The 24,663-nt window shown below is 42.0% G+C and overlaps 1 non-coding gene across 1 annotated transcript; it reads right to left on the bottom strand.

Moving 5' to 3' along the window:
• Positions 1-5,243: 5,243 nt before the first annotated feature.
• Positions 5,244-5,318, bottom strand: Trnas-cga (transfer RNA serine (anticodon CGA)). The gene has a single exon. It is a non-coding gene; the product is annotated as a tRNA-Ser (tRNA).
• Between the last annotated feature and the right edge of the window lie 19,345 nt (positions 5,319-24,663).

Genomic DNA, 24,663 nt, shown 5'->3' with positions numbered 1-24,663 from the left:
TCCTTTATAGAGTGTAGAAAAATTTCCGCTAGCAGTCACAACAAAAGATTATTTATTAGTCACACGAGCGGTTTCGGGCTTGTGCCCATCCTCAGGTGTTTATAAGTTATGTACATGTTTGTATTGCTGGAGATCACTGTGTAAATATAAAAATTGTTTGCTGGTAACTGAACAGATACAAATGGATCAATGGTAAGTTATTTGACCATAGCCTACATTTTTGTATGTAAACATTATCGTAATAGCAGCTAAACTTTATAAAATCGAAATATGAACGTGAAAATGATAACAAATATCCAACTAAATGGAAAAACCCCCACCACAAATGTTCATCTGCTTAGATCATCGGTCCCTAGACTTACACACTACTTAAAGTAACTTATACTAAGAACACACACACACCCATGCTCGATGGAAGACTCAAACCTCCGGCAGGAGGTGACTGTTTAGTCACCAGCAAATATTGTTTATTTATTTATACAGTGACATCTAGCAATGGGAACATGTACACGAATGTATAAACACCTGAAGATGGGCATAAGCCCGAAACCGGTCGTGTGACGAATAAATAATCCTTTATTGTGACAGGTAGCGGAAATTTTTCTACACGTAGAGCCCAATCTGACTAAAACTATCCGAGCACCTATTAGTAGACATGAACATGGGGTGTGTCCACCCACTGATTTTATGACTCTTTGAATTCTTCTGGAGATACTTTCAGTTAGGTAGTTGAATGTATGTGGAGGAGTGGCAGCTTCCTCAAGAGTTGAAACCAGAATAGGTAGTGGAACTGAACACTGAGGTCTCTGCGTTATCATGCAAATGTAAGGAGTTATCGTCTCCTGTACACAGCACAGACTGCTGTGTAACGTGTTCACATTCTATCGCATTTAGCGATTTCTTGAGTGCAAGAAGGGAACCACACCGTAAACAAGGACAACACCCCCCTAACATTCTCCATGCATTCGCCAGACCCAGTCAATTCCTTCGGAATGCCACAGGATACAGCGTGATTCAGTCCTCCAGACCACTCGTTTCCAACCATCCACTGTCCAGTGGCGAAGCTCTTCACACCATCTCTAGACAAATGTGTAGCTTATGAGGAGCTACAAGATCATTGTATTCCATTCCTTTTTAACCCACTATGCATAATTACTGTGCTAGCTGAACTACTGGTAGCACTTCGAACAAGCGAGTGGATCATTCACCCGATTTCAGAGAATTTTTTACTATCATCCTCCGCAGTGGTTGGTGTTCCCTGTGCAGCAGTACATGAGGCTCGCCTTGTTTTTGTTCCTTCACGTTTGCACTTCACAATCACGTCGCCAGCAGTCGACAACGGCCACTACCAATGGCAGAAATATGTTAATTTTTTGAAAAAAGATCTATTAAAAACTTCTAAAAACACTTCAGAAATGTTGAAATGTGCCTGCTTGGTTTGCTAGGTGACATCCAGTGACTAGTCCACATCCGAAACCAATAAGCTATCCTGACCCACCAATTCTGCTCTTACTGTTCCTCCACTGACAATACAGTACCTCCCGCTTCCTTTTGTACTGGCTGGGTCGCCATTCGTGACATCTGGTGGTCAGTCCGCATTATACAGGACTGTCCACATACTTTTGATCAGATGGTGTACATTACCTTTAAAAGCGTAGCTCATTGATCCCTTATTTATGCATAAAAAATATGGTTCTGTATTCGATTACTATCGTTTCAATGGACATCATATACCTAATTTACGAGGGCTATTCACATTAAAGTTTGATCGGTCGCGGAATGGAAACCACAGAGAAAATCAAAAATATTTTATTTGCAGTAGTTGGCTACACCTTCCAGCTACCTCCCTACATAGTCGCCGCACCGATTAAGATGTCTGTCGTGGTGTTGTACCAACTTTCCAAAACCCCTGTCATAGAAAGCAGCCGCCAATTCTCTACCCTCGTCTGCAGCTCGCTGTCTGCGCCAAAATGTTGTCTTCATAGCCAACGCATCATGTGGGCGAAGATGAAAGTCGGAAGGAGCCAAGTGCAGACTATGTGGTGGGACATCAAACATTTCCCATCAAAAGCACTATAGGAGCGCCTTCATTGCCCTTGCAGCGAGCGGCCGAGAATTGTCATTAAGAAGAAAATGCATAAGAGTTACATCATGTGGGCTGCAAGAGTTCAGACGAAATCTGTCAGCAAGCCTTCGTACTTGGCGGGAGACACTATTTTCTAGGCGTCTTTACGTGTCCACTGTGAGCCCAGAACTGAAAAAAGCAACATGGCGCGATCTATGCTCATAGTAGAAACACTGCCCAACACATCTGCGCAAAGCTTCATCGGATTTCCATATCTCGGACGATCAAACCATAATAAACGAATGGCATTGCTTTGTAGGTAGAGTGTGCAACTATTGTTTATTTAACGCATATAATTTATTTACGTTTATTGTAAATAGGAATGGAAATGGAAATGAAATCACATGCTTCCTGAGAGAGAGTAAGGGAACGATGCGGGAGACCCGCACCGCCGTACTAGGCGAGGACGTAATGGATGTGGTTTGCCGTTGCCTTCCTCCGACCATAATGAGGATGAATGATGATGATGAAGACGACAGAACAACACCCACTCATCTCGGGGCAGGTGAAAATCCCTGACCCAGCTGGGAATCGAACCCGGGACCCTGTACTCGGGAAGCGAGAACGCTAGCGCGAGACCACGAGCTGAGAACTAAATAGGAATAATCATAGTTAATTAAAGCAACGATTATACTTGCATGTCTGCATTTGTAATAATTCTTCGGTTTGTGGAATATCTTTTGGAGGTGATTCTCCTTTGTGCTTAACGAACGAAATAATAGAACTCAAGGTGAAAGGAGTTGTTTACCATTATCGAAAGAACACTATGGCAGAGAGACAGTCCGAAGGACATTCGATGCCTCAAAGGAGGTGTCAGGGCCTGAACTTGTTATTCTAATGATTTCACTGGCGCTACCGCTATGTTAAACCGGAGGTAAAAGAACAAAGAGAAAGAGAAAGAAAAAGAACGAAGGAAAAAAGTAGACTGAATCCAGTAGAATAGCAAGAGACAAATATCAAGATGGATATCAATAGTTTTTAACGCTAATCGTGTTAAGAAATTTTTAATATTACCCTCTGTTGTTAAGAAACGATATCTTTGCTATGAGCAGACAATTCTTCTTTTATCAAGTCTGGGACAAGGCAGCTGTCCAATTAGTTCTGAGAAGTAAATGTCTCTATACTGTTCAGCTCATTTGAATTTGTACAGGAGACATGTCAGAAAGAACATAATTACTGAATATCACTTCAAACGTCCGGGCTAATAGGCCTCGAGTTGGCGCCAAATATATGGGCAGTGTAGAGGGCACCATAGTCCATCATGTGACATGGGCTACGAGATAATCTCTGGTAATGCAAACATTCTCGATTGAAAATAATCGATCCTCATTCTTATGCTGCAATGTTGACATCGAAATTTTATCTACTTTAATACTTTCCTCTTTTCTGTTAAAATTATTACTATGTTTATAAATCTCAGTAGCCTCTCGTACACATAAGCGTATGACAGTATGATGTTTTCGATATGATACTAGTCTCAGTGAATTTTATTTCATGATCACACTCTTGGTAAAGATGTCCCGTTACGGCCGATTTGCTCGTATATCCCACGCGGCAGTTTCTCTTTTGTTCAACCAGACGGATGTTACATTTCTTTTTTATGGTATGAGTGTAGACCACTTGACAACTACAACCAATTTTATACACACCCGGTGTAGCCAGAGGCTGTCGTAAATATTTTGAAGATCTTAAACATTCTTTTACCTTCCTGGAGGATCTGGAGGTAGTTTCCATACAATACTTGCTCACCACTTTCCCAATACGATCTGTCATCGTATTGAACGGAACTTTCTCTTTGGGCGGACGTCGTTTCTTGTCGATCCTGGTGCTCACCATAGGGAAAAGTGTTCCATCTATATCGTTGTTAAAATAACCTTTCTCCTTGAATGTCGACCGTAGATGTTCAAGCACATCTTCTAAATAAGTCGGTTCAAAAGTTCAGTGCGCCCTGTCTACCATGGTTTTAACGCCACCTCTTTTTTATGGGATTGTGGTTAGAATCTTTATCCAGGTTACGGCCATTATGCTTAGCTTCTCTCCACATCCTATGGCCCAACGTCCAGTCTCATCGCTTAATGACAGACACATCCAAGAAATTCAGTTGGCCATTATTCTCCGTATCCACAGTAAACTGTATTTTCGAACTGATACTGTTGAGACGTATTAGGAAGGCATCCCGCAGTAGGAGAGAAAAACGTTAGGAGAAAGATTCTTGCATCGATCAGGGCCAGTTAGCTCGAAAGTTTTAAGTGATGTCAATATCGGCCGTAAAAGCTCACATTATTTCATAATTAATGAATAATTGTAAGTTATTAACGTAAACACACACAAAGCTCGGGTTCAGGAACGTCAACTGCACGTACTACGTGAATGAAAGCAGCGTCGTAGAAAACAAATTCGTTGCTTCCGCAAGTACAGTCTGAAACGGACCTCCTAAGTCTACATTTTTAAAAAAGCGTCGCTGAAAATGAGACTTTGAGGGGAAAGTTTGTACTGTGAATCTTTTCGACAGATTCTGATGACAGTATTCGTCTTTCGAGGATTAACTCTGGTAAGCGAAGTATACGATACAGCACGTGTTACACAATAGAACTCCAAATTATCAGAACACCACCGACACAAAAGTCGCAATTGAGTTTCAGTGCGTGGACGAAATGTGAACTTTGCCGATGACATTGTAATCCTACGAGAAAAGCCAAAAGACTTGGAATATCAGTTTAACGGAATGAATAGCGTCTTAAAACGTGGTAATAGCTTGACTATCAACAACGGACAAACAAGGTTAAAACAAGGATAATGGAATGAAACCGAATCTAATCAGGCGATGACGAAGAAATTAGAAAAGAAACACTAGAAGTAGTAGGCTAAGTGTGTTTTGCTGCTTGGACAGTAAAGTAAGTGACGATGGTCAAAGTATAGAGGATATAAAATGTAAACTGGCAAGAGCAATAAAAGTGTTTTTGAAAGAGAAATTTTAGAGATGCAAATTTTCTTTTAATACTGTATAAGCTAGAAAAGGGCAGAAAGACGGATGGTATATTACTATCGTCACAAAACGCCCTTAATGTATTCTGGCGTGACACTATAAATGTGAAACTTCCTGGCAGATTAAAACTGTGTGCCCGACCGAGACTCGAACTCGGGACCTTTGCCTTTCGCGGGCAACTGCTCTACCAACTGAGCTACCGAAGCACGACTCACGCCCGGTACTCACAGCTTTACTTCTGCCAGTACCTCGTCTCCTACCTTCCAAACTTTACAGAAGCTCTCCTGCGAACTTTGCAGAACTAGCACTCCTGAAAGAAAGGATATAAATGTGTAATTAAAGAGGCTGAGGTGTGTACTGAAGTGTAAATCTTATGTCTTTCACACAAATTTCTTGAATTTAAGGTGTTCGGTGCAGCGTTTGCGTTACTAAACTCTCACCAGAAACCGGGGAATCTGAAATAAAAGTCCTTTCATGCAGAATAGGATAACTGATTCCACAGATTAGTTTAGATGAGTACGGGAATACTCCTTCAACAATACCATGCCACATTATTACCTCGTAGAAATCTTAGTGAACATGAGCATTGCGTCTAGCGATCTCGTGTTCAAGTGTTATTTTTCCTCCTTTTACTGTTTGAGAACGAATTCTGGCGAGTATATGACTACAGAAGCAAGAACATATACTTTTGGGTTTTATTTCGCCTAAATTACTAGAAATTGACAGACATAATAAATATGGTAATCATCCGAAGTGCTAATTAGTATCGACTTCACAACTGATTTTGACCACCAATGAACCACTAGCACTTTTAAATCAGAAATCCTCAAGGTTGTTAAGTAGTGGTTACGGTTGGAGATCGCACATTCTAAACACCTGTTCAGCACACAGCGCTGTTTGGTTAATAATTTTAATAATTTACAAGCTGGAAATGTGTGCTTTCCACATGTGCTACATCTGAGCTGTTCACTTACACACTTATTCTTTCTCGTTTATCACTGCTGATGATTAAAAGAAAATAATCGCAAGTTTTAGTACACTGTTCCCATAGAACAGGTCCATTCCCCATTTCTCGTACTGCGTTCACGTCGTTGTAATTGTCTCAGTCAGACCCAGTGTCGTTTGTATATGTGACTGCTTGAATTTCCTACAGCGATTAACTGCCGTATTGAGAAGTGATGTGGCAGATAGTTCAACATTGAAGAAATATATAACGACAAATTCAGACCAAATTAAACACACATGATACAGTATACATTGACCAAACAGTCGCATCAGTACTAAGTGTGCCCCTCCCCTTCCCCCCCCCCCCCCCCCTTCGCACCCTCTGGCGACAAGGCAGCAAGGCAGGCGGATATATTCTCACAAGCAAACAATTGTAAAGGTTAATTTCTCATGGTTGGGATTCACAGTCATACATTGTTTCTTAAAAGACATCATAGTCGCCGTTGACTGTATGAAATATTTGTAATTACGATTGCAATTTCGGCCTTAGGGCCATTATCAAGTAACACTGCAAAAGTTACATTCTGTCACAATATAAGCCTATGTGACATGAATGCATGTCGTCATCAAAATGCAGCCTTTTGATTGCGAGAGTCCCACAAAAGGCTGCATTCTGACGACGACATGCGCTCATGTCAGATAGTCTTATATTCTGACAGAATGTAACTTTTGCAGTGTTACTTGAAAATGACCCTAAGGCCGAATTCGAAATTGAAACAATAAATATTTCACACAATCAACGGTGACTATGATGTCTTTTAAGATATCGTAAAGGTGCCGAATGCCATATCTAGACAGCTTGTCGGAAGCAACTTGCACTGGTCCTCACAGGCTCTCGAGAACGAGTAAATGCCCGCTTCACCACGTACCATACATGATCATTTGGCAGTTTTTTTTTTTGTCACAGCATCCGTATGTGGACGGGCGTTGTCCTGCTGCAAAGCACATCACCTTCCTGTCGAAGAAACAGCAGCAGCACGAGGATGACAATATGTGCAATGTAGCGGACACTGGTTACTTTACCTTGCAGCCACACCAAATGTGACCGCGAGCTGTATATGATGGCCCCCACACCAACAAGCCTTGGGTGGGACTTGTTTGGGACTTGCGTGTCGCTGACGAATACAATCCAAAATACGCCGCTCACCAAGTTCGTGCTGTACAATGTACATCTATCACAGATCTTACTCTCATCAGGGAAGACAACAGAGTTCCAATCCACTCTTTAGTCGACTCTTACACGACGCCAGAGTACTCGTGCTTGGCGATGACGTGGTGTCATTGGTAGCCTGCCCAGATGCACACGCTATCTTACTCTTACTGCAAGCAGACGGTTCTCTGAGGTCCTTGGTGGTGTAGCATGTGCACACGTTTCCTCTCTGGATGATGTTCGATCGGCTGCTGCTGTTCTCACAATACGTCGACCTTGAAGTGAGTCTGTACTACCTGCACGTCCAGATCGTGGTCCACGCGTGTGAGAAGTTCAGCAGGCCATTGCTGAAAGCAACGACTCACGACCACCACGTTGTACTCACCATATGCCGCAACACGTGGACACGTCCATTTAGTTTCACACAGGCCCGTAATCCGACCCTGTTCAAATGGCTCACGTTCTTCAACAGCAGTAGGTAGTTACAGGCGGAGAATGGTTGTGCCCTAGAATGAATGTTGCACACGCTGTTCACCTCTAAACTCAACACATTTCCCGCCTATAAAGTCGTCAAAAAATAGGCCACACAGGCAACTTGAAAGCGGCACCTGATCGCCGTTGACGGTGACAAATGAATCACTAACACGACAGCCTCTCAGTATGCACGTATTACACCTTCGTGACACAGAACAGAATCCTTGGGGATGTTGATTTTTTTATTTTTTTATTTTCCGGCAGAGTTCTACCTGAGGATACAGTCCTTCTGCCGGCTCTGTTAACGCGATTCTTAGTCTGCACGAAATATGATAAACGGCTAAGGTTTTGCTACAATAAATGGGCAATATTCCATTGCTAGAAATCGAAATATTCGATCTACGAGGCCTGTTCAGAAAGTAAGCTCCGATTGATTGCCAAATTGAAACCACAGTGAACATCAGAAATGTTTTACTTCTAACAATTAGCTACACCTTTCAGCTACTTCTCTACGTAGTCGCCGTTCTGACTTAGACTTTTGTCATAGCGTTGTACCAACTTTTCAATAGCCTCATCATAGAAGGCAGCCGCCAGTGCTTTCCGCCAATTCTCCACGCTGGCCTACACCTCGTTGTCTGTGTCAAAATGTTGTCTTCAAAGACAGCGGTTCACGTGACCAGAGATGAAACTCAGGGGGAGACAATTGCGGACTGTATTGTGGGTAATCTAACATTTCCATTTGAAAACGATGCAGGAGCATCTTCATTGCCCCTGCAGAATGCGGCTGAGAATTGTCTTGAAGAAGAAACAGCACGACAGTTATGTAATGTTAGCTGCATAGCTTCAGGCGAAATTTCTCACCAGGCCCTCGTACTTGGCGGCAGACACTATTTTCTAGACATCTTTACGCACTCACTGCGAGCTCAGAAATAAGAAGAGCGACGTGATGCTGACTGGGGATATACTAGAGACACTACCCAACACATCTGTGCAAAGCTTTATCGGATTTTCATAGTCGTTTCCATTTCGCGACCGATCGGAGCTTACTTTCTGAACGCCCCTCGTATATAATTTACATGAAATACTTCGAGGTATCTAGGACGATAGTAGTGCAGTCAGGAACATACAAAGATTACGAAAAACAAGCGTCTGTATTCCGCCATATTCCGATAAAAGGAATGGCGCATCACGAAGGAAGATACTTCCTAACACCTAACGTATTGCTACCTGTAAATTAAAAGCACCAAGCGTATACCAGCAAGGAAATTAAACGGCATCGACTTACAGTATTGAGGCGAGGAGGCGAAGTAATTACACTATTGTTTACAATGTGAAAAGCGAGAGTTTGATCTTCAAGGGGCTTAGTTCAAGAGAAATTTCCTTTCCTTTTCTTTCCCATCTCCAGTCTCAATGCACCATTATTCTGTTTGTATGAAAACGCTCTTTGTCTGGAATTCTTCGATCTGGTGACGATTATTCTTAAACAAAGAAAAAATAAATAAAATAGAAAGCACATGTTTTAGTGTGTCAGACAGCACGTATGTCATAACAGAGTAACATATTTACACAAACATGTATTGGATTTGCCTGACAGTTTAGGTTAATATCAGCGCTTAACATGACAGAATTCGTTCTAAGTATTTCTCCATCAAGCAGCACACGAAAGAGGGAATAGATCAAGTCGCATCACATCATAAAAGCAGAAAGTAACAGCTGTATAAGTATATACATTGTGAAGTATGTACAAGTGCCTTGTATGGCAACACTATGACAGTTACGTAGTAAAAGGTAAATTTCCTGCTCCAGTTTTCGAAATGTTTTCCTACACTCATGGTCGAAGAAAACATGTACCTTCAGAACACGCAGGTGTACCTGTTGGAACAGAAGAAATAAGATATTAGCACATTTTGCCGAGTAAATAGTACGCACGAAGTGCAGGAAGATCGTATACAGTTCATGTAACTATTCCGGAGAGTCCAAGAAATGTCATATTAAGGTATAGGAAGTGATGAAATAACAGTAGGGATCAAATTAAAACAAAAGAGGTCCAAAATATGCTTCAACTCGAAAATAAACATTTTTATTGTATGAAAATTATTGCACCGTACGTTGGATCAACATGGCAGTAACAAAAGTATATCCGTGGCGCAAATGGCTCTGAGCACTATGGGACTTAACTTCTGAGGTCATCAGTCCCCCAGAACTTAGAACTACTTAAACCTACCTAACCTAAGGACATCACACACATCCATGCCCGAGGTAGGATTCGAACCTGCGACCGTAGCGGTCGCGCGGTTCCAGACTGTAGCGCCTAGAACCGCTCGCCCACTCCTGCCGGCGTATATCTGTGTATTTGTCTGGATGACTTACAGTGAGTTGCAGGTTTCCATAATTGTTAAGCACATACGCAGCAAGACGATACTCGTTTGACAATATTATCATCTCTTCCAAGGACATGAATCAAAAATCGCAAGTAGTACTTCTCATTTGAAAATCTTTCTCCAACTGTGTATTCTCAAAAATGCTGCGGATCGGTTATTATTTCCCCATCATATGTACCAAGTAATGTACGATGTTTTGGTAGGTTTATACACTATTTAACTGCTATGTGTGGCTGCAATTTTCTTTTCTGCTCTAAAAATAAACAGGACAGATACATGTGCGATGAGGGCCGTCGTTCGTTTTTGACTTCGTGAAAACTGACAAAAGTATACAGTTGCTTTCAATAGAGCGTTGGCAACGTAGACCACACATTTAGATGATCAACTCTTCGTGAGCAAATAGGAAGAAGTGTGAGAATCCACGATAAAAACCAAAAGAAACCGCCTTCAAGTGTGGCTAAGTAAAAGACACCATTGATACTAACTTCATAAGCAACAGTCGTTTTACAAATAAGTAGTTAAGGTTTGTCATGATAATGACGATGTTAAACGAAGAAATGTTTTCATTGAGCGTGCCAAATTTCTCTGACACGATGACCACAGATCTCTGAAAAACGGTGTGTTTCACTGTATCAGAACTTACTTTTCGAATTATTCTTCAGCAGTATTCTCCTAGGGCGAGAGGAGTGGGGGAGAGAAAGCCTCCCTTGCAGAGCCTTTGCCTCCGAACATAGGACACACGGTCCAAAGAACAGTGGCGCGCTTCGTTGCGGGTTCGTTTAGTAAGCTGTAGAACATTTTGAAGATGCTCATCCAACTCCAGTAGAAGACTTAACAAGAGAGGCCTTGTGCATCACGGAGGGGTTTACTTTACAAAAAATAAAAAAAGTCAGACCAGACGTTTCAAGAAGAACCAGACAACACATTATTGGCTAGAATTTCGTAAGGGTCACTTATCATCTGTTGCACCTCTGGCAATTTTCTTCTTTTTTTGACTTTTACATGTAGAGGTAGTCGTTTTCTCTTTCCATTAGTCTCGGTTACTCCTGTCGAAAGCCGTTAAGCCCTTCTCATCCATTGCTCGTTCAATATATAATTCCTATCACAAAAATTGCCTCTCCGTTTTGTTCTTCTTGGAACCCACATTAACAGCCTCTTGGAGCACTTGTCATTGCACATTCTTTTAACATGCCCAGTCCACTGAAGACTTTTATTCTCCACATAAACTGTGTCACTTCCATCTTTTTCCATATTTCTGGTGTTTCGATCTATGTTCGTTAATATGAAATACGCCAGGTTGGCCCATGATTCGGGGTCCACATTAAACTGTAGGTCCCCTGTAGCTGGCTGACTAAGTCCTAAAGGCCGTAGGAAGGCAAGTCCAATAGGACCATGCCTACTGAAGCACTGAATTATTGAAGTCAGTCTTCGGCTTATTGGAAGTTTTACCTTTTTACCTTCCAGAAAACTTATCATCATCCTTCCCAAGCGCCACTCACGAACGTAAGAACTGAGGTGGTAAATGAGAATGGTAGCAGAAACACCCTCCGCCACATCCTGTGAGATGGTTTGTGGATTGTTAGAGTATTTAGTAAAATGGAGTTAGTGTATCTGCATTCATATATTTGTTGATTTTAAAGCAGCATATGACACCATAAAAATAAATAAGCTTATTGCAGCCATGAATGGGCATACCACAACATTTAATACACCTCTTAAATTTGTCCATGGGAAAAGTATGTAAAGTACGGATACAAGGAAATTTAACAGCAAGTTTTGAAACTAACTGGGGACTGAGGCAAGAGGATGCTCTCTCATATATGCTTTTTAACATAGCACTAGAGAAGCTAATAAGGACAGCTCAGATCAACACAACAGGCATAATACACATTATAATGGCCCACCGTCTCACCTATCCAGACAACGTGGATATTATTGAAGGAACATAAGTAGCTACTAAAGAAACATACTCGACACTGGTCGCAGCAGCAACAGAAATGGGTCTGGACGTGAACATCAATAAAAGCAAATTCATACGAGGAACACGACCAGAACAAAATTGACTAGGCTCAGAATGTGTTACACAAATTCACTAAATGGCAACGCTGGTATCATCACAGAATGATATTAGTACGGAAATAACGCGGCGCATTCACCCAGCTAATAAACGCTATTATGGGCAGGCCCCACCACTTAAGTGCGGAACGATTTGAAATGGAATGATCATATAAAATTAATTGTTGGTAAGGCGGGTACCAGGTTGAGATTCATTGGGAGAGTCCTTAGAAAATGTAGTCCATCAACAAAGGAGGTGGCTTACAAAACACTCGTTCGACCTATACTTGGGTATTGCTCATCAGTGTGGGATCCGTACCAGATCGGGTTGACGGAGGAGATAGAGAAGATCCAAAGAAGAGCGGCGCGTTTCGTCACAGGGTTATTTGGTAACCGTGATAGCGTTACGGTGATGTTTAACAAACTCAAGTGGCAGACTCTGCAAGAGAGGCGCTCTGCATCGCGGTGTAGCTTGCTCGCCAGGTTTCGAGAGGGTGCGTTTCTGGATGAGAATCGAATATATTGCTTCCCCCTACTTATACCTCCCGAGGAGATCACGAATGTAAAATTAGAGAGATTAGAGCGCGCACGGAGGCTTTCAGACAGTCGTTCTTCCCGCGAACCATACGCGACTGGAGCAGGAAAGGGAGGTAATGACAGTGGCACGTGAAGTGCCCTCCGCCACACACCGTTGGGTGGCTTGCGGAGTATAAATGTAGATGTAGATGTAGAAATGTATCCTGAAGCACAAAGCGTCAATTATATATCACTTTAATACGTTCAGTATTAATACGACGACCATTCGGAAAGTAAGGAACGATAGGTCGCGAAATGGAAAACACAGTGAAAATCAAAACTGTTTTATTTGCAACGGCTAGCTACACCTTACAGCTACTTCTCTATACAGCCGTCGCTCAGACTTGGACATCTGTCGTAGCGTTGTACCAATTTTTCAATTCCCTCGTTATAGAAGACAGCCGCCAGTGCTTTTCGACAATTTACTACTCTGGACTGCAGCTCGTTGTCTGTGTCAGAATGTTGCCTTCATAACCAGCGGTTCACTTGAGCAGAGATGAACCTCAGGGGTAGCCAATTATAGGACGTATTGTGGGTGATCAAACACTTCCCATCGAAAACGCTGCAGGAGCATCTTTATTGTCCCTGCAGAGTACGGCCGAGAATTGTCGAGTAGAACGAACAGCATTACAGTTACGTTATGTGGATTGCATAGCTTCAGGCGAAATCTATCGCTAGGCTCTCATACTTGGCGGAAGGCGCTAATTTCTAGTCCTCTTTACTGAATAGAGCGACATGATGCGATCGATGGGCGTACTAGACACAGTGCCTAACGAATCTGTGCAAAGCTTCATCAGATTTTCACAGTACTTTCCATTTCGCGACCGATCTTTCCTTACATCCCGGATAATCCTAGAATATAACTTACAAACCTGGGCACTGAAACAACTGTGAAGAACTAATAGAATGTTTTGAACGGAAAATGCTATGCAAGATCAATGGAGAGACAAATGAATATGGAGCATGTCGCAGACGATATAATTTTGAAATTTACAGATCTTGAGATCATAAAGTTCATTAAAATAAAACACCTGAAGTCTGTCAGCCATGCTTTTCACGTGAAACATGAAAACCCAACAAAAAGAGCACTGTTACAAAATCCAGTGGGATGTAGAAGCAGAGGAAGTCCAAAACCAATGTCTGGATGACGTACATGAAGAATTAGAAATTATTGGTGTCAGGGGATGGAAACGAAAGACTCTGCACAGGGACGAATGGAATGATGTAATAGAGCAGCCCAAGACCCATCGAGGGCTATATAGCCAGGAAGAAGAAGAAGAAGAAGAAAACGAAGAAGTGTCTGCATTCCTTCTCAGGCGTGAGTGCGACATCTCATTATGGATATCATATATATCCACCAAAATTAAAAAAAGGGAAAAATACCATAATCTTCGCTGGCTTCGAACTTCAAGTGAAATGTTAAATACATACTCGTATGTACATAAAAAATATACGTTTTCATGAGTAAATACAATTTTTTTTAGTTAGTGTATCTAAAGTCTGTAGCGGAATGAAAAGTTATAGACACTATATGGATGATTCAGCTAAATGGCCACGAAAAAAGATGTTCAAATGTGCGTGAAATCTTATGGAACTCAACTGCTTTTGTCATCAGTCCCTAAGCTTACACACTACTTAAACTAAATTATCCTAAGGACAAAAACACACACACCCATGCCCGAAGGAGGACTCGAACCTCCGCCGGGACCAGCAACACATTCCATAACTGCAGCGCCTTAGACCGCACGGCTAATGCCGGGCGGCAAATGGCCATGAAATTTGGAAATTTGTGGTGAGGTCTTATGGGACCAAACTGCTGAGGTCATCGGTCCCTAAGCCTACACACTACTTAGTCTAACTTAAACTAACTTACGCTTTGGACAAAACACACACCCGTGCCCGAGGGAGGACTCGAACCTCCAACGGGGAGAGCCTCACGGACTGTGACAAGGTACCTCAGATCGCGCGGCTACCACGCGCGGCTAATGGCCATGAACTGCATGAATAGATTTCCAAGAGGATAAGGGGCAAAAAAAAGGTCATATATCGACATTTGACAAGAAATGCATTTTGAGGAAGTTACACCAGTTTGAAGGTGGAGACAAAAGATCTTTGTCAGGTACCCTAGTATCAGCACGAGGCAGGTGGCGTGCCATCATGGCGTAAGGCAGGCGGCGGTGTGGAATGTTCTGCACGACTGCCACTGTCCGAATCACTTACAATGTGTGCAGGAAGATTTGTCTCCATGACGACGGCTTTTTCTGCTTGTTGGTAGAATTGGTCACCGAGTTGCTGTGATTTCTGTCATACATCCTGTTCACAGATGAGGCTACCTTTTTGGGTGGCGGTTTCGTCAACGTTCACAACACCCACCTGTGGGTTAAGGAGAATACCATGATATGGTGGCAGCGAACCATCTGCGCCGGTTCAGCCTCAGTGTGTGAACGGTGATTTTCAACCGCCAAGTGTGGAATGAAGACAGTACTACAGACAGGGCACTCCCGCTTACCTAATGTGTTCTCACGTATGCTGTCAATTATTGAAACATACAGTGTCAAAGAGCCTTTACCCTCACCATGAAGTCGGTGTAGCTCCCTCGGAACGCATTTCTGGCCGCATGCCCAAGTGACCTTTTCTTCTCCTTATACTCCCAGTGATACTTTCACGCAGTTTGTACCCGTTTAGAAAACCACCCAGTGTAGACCAGCAACCACAAGCAATATTGAAAAGAAGAAAGGGAAAAAAATCCATCAACAGCATATTCCTGTATCATTATTAAGACATCCTCGTAATACAAGAAATAAAAGCTGTTTTATTTTGTTTAACAAACAGTAATTATGTGATAATATGATAAAACAAAACCCTGTATTTTTCAAGTTTTATTGAAAATAATGAAAACCTTCAGTTTTTAGAAGGCAATGCTATTTTACCTGTGTGTTCCTTGAGAAATTATTCAACCGATACTTTTTATTCCACGCCCACAAGACTTTTTTACATCGTTGATGATCTACGACCGTCAAATATTAGGTCGACAATTTTGTTTCAGTTGTTTTTTTCTCGAAATTCGAGGCTTTAACGTGAAAAACTTACAAAAAATTTACTTACAAAAAATTACGATTCACATTATTGATCGTCGCTGGCTGCTATTTCGTCTTATCTTTCAAGCAGCGTACGTTGGAAGAACTGGGCGTCTTTTGACAAGATCCGGGAATCGAAGCAGTCTTACACTTTTTCATATGACTGGAAATACTGACCAGCCGAGCCGCGTGCCATTAATCGAAAAAAATGGTACCCAGAAGGAGCAATGTCTGGAGAATACGACTGCTGGGGTAGGACTTCCAATTTCAACGTTTCCAGACATGTTCTGATGGGTTTCGTGACATAGGGCCTAGCATTGTCATGTTGTGTTTCATCTTTTCGTATCTGTCGCTGTACTGTGGCCGTTTGTCTTTCAGTGCTCGGCTCAAACACATCAGTTGCTTTCCATAACGAGCCCCTGAGGGTGTTTCCATCGGTTTCACTACCTTCGAAACCTACTCTCTCCCACCGTCACGCCTGTCTTCGACGTCATAAATCACCGTTCTTGAAACATTCAAATCATTTTCTGTACGTTCTTTCACTGACAGGTGTCTCACCACAGGTCTTACCCAGCGTTTTATGAGCCTTAGCAGCAGATTTCTTCATTTTAAAATTTTCCGCGAATGAGGACAACTGCGCTCGTAAGTTGACATATTCAGTAGAGCATAACTTTATGATGCAATTACAGTTCTACTAATATTTTATGGCGTTATCTTTACAAATCGCTAATCTTATTGTACGACACTTATGACCTACCACCCGCGCCGCCACAGGTCCCGTACTCGACCTGTATTACTAATCCACGTATGGAATGACGCAGATAGAGGGCAGCTTGTAGTCAAGTTTTATGGCTTGTACTGCGACTTGGCGGTTAGCTGAGTGCGTTACGTACTAGAAATCGAAATTCCATGGTGGTCAGTCGTCACTTGACCATACGATTTCATCAGGTATTTATCAGTTGTGTTTGTAATCGCTAAAAACTCCAGTTTACACTATGATTCGGAGTACACGATAAACCGTTGATCCCCATCAGACAGACATCACAAGTCAGCTCACCATCCACTGGAAGACCAATGGAAGCATGTCATCTAAAACCACTGCTGTGTTAACTGCTCCACGTCTGATGAGATGGAAATGTTTTCCCCATTTCGTTATTTAATAAAAAAAAATATAACACAGTGGTATTGCTTCGTACAGTTTGGACAGTTAAACTGAAGAGCTTCATTGCCCACAGGATGGAAACGTTTTCACAAGTTCGACTTTCATTTTTATGCAAGACAGCTCTTCGTGGTAACTTTTCGAGTACGGAAATTATGTGGTAAACCAAAACTGGTACACTTTACTTTCAAATTTCCAACAATTCGAAGCGTCCTTTTTTTTCTGGTTGGAGTAGGTGCGGAGTTCTGTGCAGCAGACGCCAAACTCGCAGCCATTTCAAATATACATAGACGCTCCACACGCCGAGCTCTTTTCGGCTGGACGGCTAAAGTCAATACATAAACGCTTTCGAGTCGCGTCGCCTGCCTTTAAAAATACATGTCTTACGGCCGCGCCGCGCCGCGACGACAGCGCCAAGCGCGGCCGCACCGCGAACAACGCAACGGCTCCGGCTCTCGGCGCTCGAGTGGCTGGCTGTGCGATGCGCCGCTCGTTTCGAAACGATCACGTCGCCACAGCTGCTTATAATTCGAGGTGCTTCTGCTACGGTTCTCACGGAAACACTAAGGCATGAATGACCTACGATTTCTCGTTAAGAAGTGTCTCATTTGCCGAGTAATGAGTGACTTTTCGCATCGGCGGGAGGCACCAAATTTAAGCACAGGGTGATCAAGAAGTCAGTATAAATTTGAAAACATAATAAACCACGGAATAATGTAGATAGAGAGGTAAAAATTGACACACATTCTTGGAATGACATGGGGTTTTACTAGAACAAAAAAAAACAAAAAACAAAAAAAATTCACAAAATGGTAGACAGATGGCGTTGGACAGCAATACGTCAGTGACCGCGCATGACAATCGTGTATAAAAGGAGCTGTAATGAGAGAGAGAATCAGATGCGTCAGCAGTCGCAGCATGTTGGCGTTACCTGAGAAGGCGCTTTTAGTGAAGCTGTATTATCAGAATGGGGAATGTGCTAGTTCAGCTTTACGATCCTATCGCCAGAGGAAGGCGATTCGAACGGGTGAAGGTCCGTTGACAAATGCAGCTGTGGCGAGAATGATTTCGAAGTTAGAAGCCACGGGTTGTTTAGACGATAGACCCCGTAGTGGCCGACCGAGCACAAGGCGCAATGCTGCTGAGACAGTTCAGGGAGAAATGGAGACTGTAGCGGGTTCGTCTATGCACGGGGAAGTCAGCGCTCGTGCAGTCGCACCGGCATTTCATACACTACTGTTTGGTTGGCACTTAGGCGTACCCTCCAATGCTATCCGTACAAAATCCATCGTCATCGTGAACTGTTACCTGGCGATTTAGTGAAGCGGAGGGCATTTGCGGTGTGGGCGTTTCAAAAGATGGCGGAAGATGACGATTGGTTGACTAACGTGTCGTGGACCGACGAAGCTCATTTCACGCTCCGAGGGTCTGTAAACGCCCACAACTGCAGAATTTGGGCAAGCGAAAATCCTAGAACTGTCGTGGAAACTCCACTGCACGACGAGAAAGTCACGCTATGGGGTGGATTTACCACATCTACCGTTATCGGGCCTTTTTTCTTCGAGGAAATGCGTGATTCTGGTTTTTCAACTGCTACTGTGATGGGTGAGAGGTACGCCGATATGTTACAGAATCGCATCATCCCCAGCCTGGCTGATAAACACCTGCTGGAACGTACGATGTTTATGCAGGATAGCGCACCACCCCATATTACCAGACGCGTGAAAGATCTCTTGCGCGCGTCGTTTGGTGATGATCGTGTGCTCAGCCACCACTTTCGTCATGCTTGGCCTCCCAAGTCCCCAGACCTCAGTCCGTTCGATTATTGGCTTTGGGGTTACCTGAAGTCGCAAGTGTATCGTGATCGACCGACATCTCTAGGGATGCTGAAAGACAACATCCGACGCCAATGCCTCACCATAACTCCGGACATGCTTTACAGTGCTGTTCGCAACATTATTCCTTGACTACAGCTATTGTTGGGGGAAGGATGGTGGACATATTGAGCATTTCCTGTAAAGAACATCATCTTTGCTATGTCTTACTTTGCTATGCTAATTATTGCTATTCTGATCAGATGAAGCGCCATCTGTCGGACATTTTCTGAACTTTTGTATATTTTTGGTTCTAATAAGACCCCATGTCATTCCAAGCATGTGTGTCTAATCGTACCTCCCTATCTACATTATTCCGTGATTTATTCAGTTTTCAAATTTATACTGACTTTTTGGTCACCCGCTATTCAAAGCACTAACGTATACACCTATATGCTGAGGTGACAAAAGTCAAGCGATACCTGCTGATATCGTGTAGTGGAACAACTCGATGTGGTAAGTCGTTGGAACCGCCCCTGCAGAAATGTGAACCTTACTGCCTCTCTAGCGGTCCATAGTTGCGAAAGTATTACCGGTGTAGGATTTTTGTGAACGAACTGACCTCTTGATTGCGTCCCGTAAATGTAAGGGATTCACGTCGATCGGTCTGGGTGGCTAAATAATTCGCTCGAATTGTCTAGAATGCTCTTCAAATAAACCGCGAACAATTGTGGCCCTATCGTGCATTGTCATCCCTCGTTGTTTGGGAATGGCCTCCAAGAAACCTAACATCCACAGGCGGCAGTGTATTCCATGTAAACACTGCCCAAAACATTTGGAGTCATCACCAGCTTCCACAGTGCCTTGTTGGGTCCATACCCTCGTGGACTCTGCGCCTCACTCGATCTCTTGCCAACTGAAAGCGGGCCTCATCTGACCAGACCACAGTTTCCGGTCCTCTCGGCTGCTATTGACATGCTGACGAGCCCTGGGGAGGCGTTACAGACGATGTCGTGGTCTTAGCAAAAGATGATGATGATGATGATGGTGATGATCTTTGGTTTGTGGGGCGCTCAACTGCGTGGTTATCAGCGCCCGTATAATTTTCCAAACCTTTGCTCAGTCCAACTTCGCCATGATGAGGACAACACAAAGACTCAGTCGTCTCGAGGCAGGTGAAAATCCCTCACCCCGCCGGGAATGGAACTCGGGACCCCGTGCTCGGGAAGCGGTGTTAGCAAAGGCACTAGCGTCGGTCGTCTGCTGCCATAGCACATTAACGCCAAATTTCGCCGCACCATCCTAACGGATACGTTCGTCGTACGTCCCACATTGATTTCTGCGGTTATTTCACGCAGTGGTACTTGTCTGTTAGCACTGACGAGTCTACGCAAACGCTGCTGCTCTCAATCCTTAAGTGAAGACCGTTGTCCACTGCGTCGTTGGTAGTGAGGGGTAATACGTGAAATTTGGTGTTCTCGGCACACTCTTTTCACTTTGAATCTCGGAGTACCGAAGTCCCTAACGCTTTCCGAAATGTCACTTGCCAAGCTTCTAGATCCAACTACAATTTCTCGTTCAATTCTGTTGATTCAAGTCGTGCTGACGTAATCACGCTTTAAACCTTTTCACATGAATCATCTAAATACAAATGACAACTCCACCAATGCACTACCCTTTAGTACCACGTGTACACGACACTATCGTCATCTGCATATGATCGCATCGCTATCCCATGATTTTCGTCGCCTCAGCGTAATTAAGTTACCAAATTTGAAAGCTGCTGTAAACCAGCGAACATCGTGACCATCAACAATACTTAGGTCTGTAAAATCGTAATAACCAACTGCTCTCCCAATCCGTCAGTTTTTAGCGCCCATTGTTAACACTGCTCCAGTCACTGAGTATAAATATTCTCCAAATCAACAAGCGCCTTAACATCACGAAGAGACATCACTTTTAAGTACTGTTGACCTATCCTATCTGCTAACATGTTAGGCCGCCCGGAGTGGCCGAGCGGTTCTATTCGCTACAGTCTGGAACCACGTGACCGCTACGGTCGCAGGTTCGAATCCTGCCTCGGGCATGGATGTGTGTGATGGCCTTAGGTTAGTTAGGTTTAAGTAGTTCCAAGCTATAGGGGATTGATGACCCCAAAAGTTAAGTCCCATGGTGCTATGGTGCTCAGAGCCAATTGGACCCTTTTTTTTTCTTTTTTTTTTTTTTGCTGGTGCTGGGCGCTGTTGTCCTGAACAGGGTCGGATTGGCGTGTGTACGATTGATTGTTACCGATTGTTGACTTTACTACTACTTTATATGAAGCAACAATTATGGGTTTATACAAGTACGGTTCAGTCATAGGGTTTCCTAATTCCTAGTAAAATTAGGGAAATATTTACTAACATCAGCAGCCTAACAGATATCAGTACTGTTCTTTTGAACTACACATTGTTGTAACTGTAAACAACGTGTTTCTTTCTTTAAAATTTACCGTTAATTTACGTAGCTTCCGATGCATGAAATTCGAATCGAATGTGTTGAATCAACTACATTCCAATGTAAACCCGATATCAATCCATTCTTATACATAAATCACAAGAACAATTATTTTTAAATCTAGGTTTCAACACTTTACGCAGTTCATTTTTATGTGTAAAGCCATTAGCTGGCTTTACATAAAGGGCATGTTTGAGAGCATGAAAAGACATGACTCGTCTAGTTTCGTACAGCAGGAAGTAAAACGTTAAATATAAATGTGGTATACCAACGAGAAACAGTAAACAGCATTCGCTTTTCATCAACTGACAAAAGTTCATATAGCAATTTTTTTGGAATAATTGATAGGTTCTCTGAAATAAAAATTACCAGCTTATTTTCGTTCCGCAAAGTATTATGCGGTAATATAACACAGTAACTCTTTCCTTCAGCAATTTTTTCATTTATCAGTGCAAACAAATACTAGAACGCAGTTTGTTCCCTATATTCTATTCCAGTTTGTGAACAACTGTGATATTCTTAAGTAAAGACAGAAATTGTATTACAGACAACTGAAAAAGAGTGTGATGCAGGCTAAAGCTGTTTCACATTGATAATTTTTGCTATCACTCATGTTTCATACCTGAACTGCATGACGTTATTAGATATGTACCTATAAATGAAGACTGTGTAGTTAAAAAATTATCAATGTAGTTAAAAAATTATGTGTAACTGCTGTACACATTCAACCATACAGTTAACTTGGAAATGATACAGTAAATAAGAGACTAAATTATTAACAGCTAACTCTAAATAGGCCCTGAACACTTAAAAATAAACATCACGTCGTTTAATCAAACGTTTCTTACGTTAAATGAGCTTACCGCAAATATTACGAAGTCTGACATCTCACTTCCTCCTGATTATGAACTCTGCTTAATGTAACATCACTGGCGCAATGAAGATCATGCGCCGTCCGTAAAACTGCGATAAGTTTCCCTTGTTGTGAATAATTCTGTGACATTTCACTACCGGTGCATGTTTCGCAAGACTTCATCAACTGCACCGACTTTGTTCCTATAATGAATAGCAAGGAATTTTAGGAAAGTATTAAAAAGAAAACACCAAAGCAAAAGATAAATATTTTAGTCTCAGCAGGTCGCACTGATAACTTTTTGTATGCTTTGTAAAATTACTACCACTACAGTAACGTCAAAGGAAGTTGGATGAATAATCTGATTAACGGTGAATAATTGTATTCTGAACCATACCTACGGACATCTAAGAAAATTTCTGCCCTCATCTAGAATTTTATATTCACTGTACTTGAAGGACTGAATAAAATAGATTTAACATAAAGCAGCGATTCTAAGCGAACTAAGTGGTACTTGCTACCGCTGCTAAGTACAGTTCACTGGCGACGTGGAAGCTCTTCCTTTTTTGTACATATTTACGTTAGTGTGATCTCGAAACTATATTCTGTTTTCTGTCTATGAAAAAAGTACCCTACAGCTTTAGACGATGGTTCAAAGTACCGCATATTTTAAAGCTTTTACGACCGCCCCGATTTTGCTACAGTCAATTAAAAAAGAAAAAAAAGAAAGAAAGAAAGACAGCTACAGGGTCGACATGAGATATTTTGCCACATTTGTGGAATATAATTTCACCAGTTTTTAATTTTCGTGGAGACATCTAATAATTAAATATTGTGACGTATGGATATATGTTAATGAAGTATGTGAATAATGAAAAGAACCGCAACGACAATGTATGATCTCACGGAGATCTGAGGATAATAGGATGGACTGTAAAAATGTAACCAATAATACTCCACTCAACTAGCAGTTAGATTATGAGCTGAGCATCGTCACAGGGGAATGCGTAAGACGTCCAATAAGCTAGGTAAACATAATTCCTTCACTCTTAAAAAAAATAGACAAAGGAAATGGAAGCGAACATACTGAGCGGAAGGGATGGTAACTAATAAAGCAACTCCTGATAAACGGACGAAGAGCTATGTAGACAACTTACAATTAGTTTTTTCGGTACGGAACTTTCAGTAATGTGCATTTTTTTCATGCAACGTCATTCGGCGTCGGAGTGACATTGACTCATAGTTACTGATTTTGCGGCGCGATCTATCCGGTGGCTTACTTTATTTGTACATGCGTTTTTTATTGCGCCCAGTACGCAAGAAAAATTACGCAAATATCACTATTATCTGTATTCATATAATGTTTTCCAACACAAGTAATCAGATAATAAATTTCCTAAAACTACTTTAGACCAGGACGTTGGTATTAGCAATTTGTAGCCTATTAGACTTTCTGTAATTATTGTGAATTATTTTACACGAATGCCGCATTAATTTTGCTTGCACGGATGTGGATCATTCTTTTGCTGCTCCTTCCCAAGCTGAGTTTTTATGATCTCACAATAGCAATAAAAATAATGAAAGACATTTATTGGTGCGACATATGTCGACAACTTACATATTCTACTTAGTGAAGTCTTAAATAAAATAAAAATAGATTTTTTTTATCCTAAATGCAAAAAGGTGAAGGTAGATCCGTCTTTAGAAAAAGAAGAAGAAAAAGAAAAACAATGGTCCTCCAAGACAAGAAATAGTCTCTACACAAGTGTTTGCTTAAGTTTCCTTTCCGTTACACATCGCTAAACTGGGATCGATAATAGAAGCCATACGGCACTGTTTCGTTGTGATGAGGCACTGCAACCAATGTACACGTTCTTCAAGAATCAACTTTAAGTACAATTCTCTTTGTAAGGCTGCGGCCACGAGAACCTTGTAATGTCCACGTAAATGAAAACAAAATGAATATGAAGGTTGTTGTGGTCTTATCACTACAGCATCGGTAAATAGTAATTACTGTGCACACAAAGTAAAACGTTTTCTTTACACTGAAGGCGAGACACAGAGCTCAGATGCAACCAAAAGAGATAACACGTTTGGACCGAAACAGTTCTTTAAGGTAATTACTGATCTTCAAGATTTAGTCAGCACACGAAAATAATTAAAAAACAAATGGTCTGACTGTGGCAAGAAACGCCACATGAAGTCCACAACTTGGTATGTGCCGTGCTTATGCTATCTAACACATTCAACTAAAAGTCTGATTCGATCACTGTGATACAAGCAAAGTGCCATATACACTGGCGTCGATCAATCCTAGAACACAGGAAGACAAAATATTGTCACGATAAATTATTTTTTATGGGTTAAGGAGACCAGAAACTGAAATAAGAACCACAGATTAATATTGCCGCCTTTGGGATGGAACGATAAAATATTTACCCATCGCATTGTTTTTGTGTGGTAGCAGAGAAAATCTTAAGCCTGTACCAGTAGTTGACAGGAAAAGAAGGTG

The sequence above is a fragment of the Schistocerca serialis genome, chromosome 2 (genome assembly GCF_023864345.2).
Source record: "Schistocerca serialis cubense isolate TAMUIC-IGC-003099 chromosome 2, iqSchSeri2.2, whole genome shotgun sequence".
NCBI lineage: Eukaryota > Metazoa > Arthropoda > Insecta > Orthoptera > Acrididae > Schistocerca > Schistocerca serialis.
This window is presented reverse-complemented; position numbering and strand designations above follow the sequence as displayed.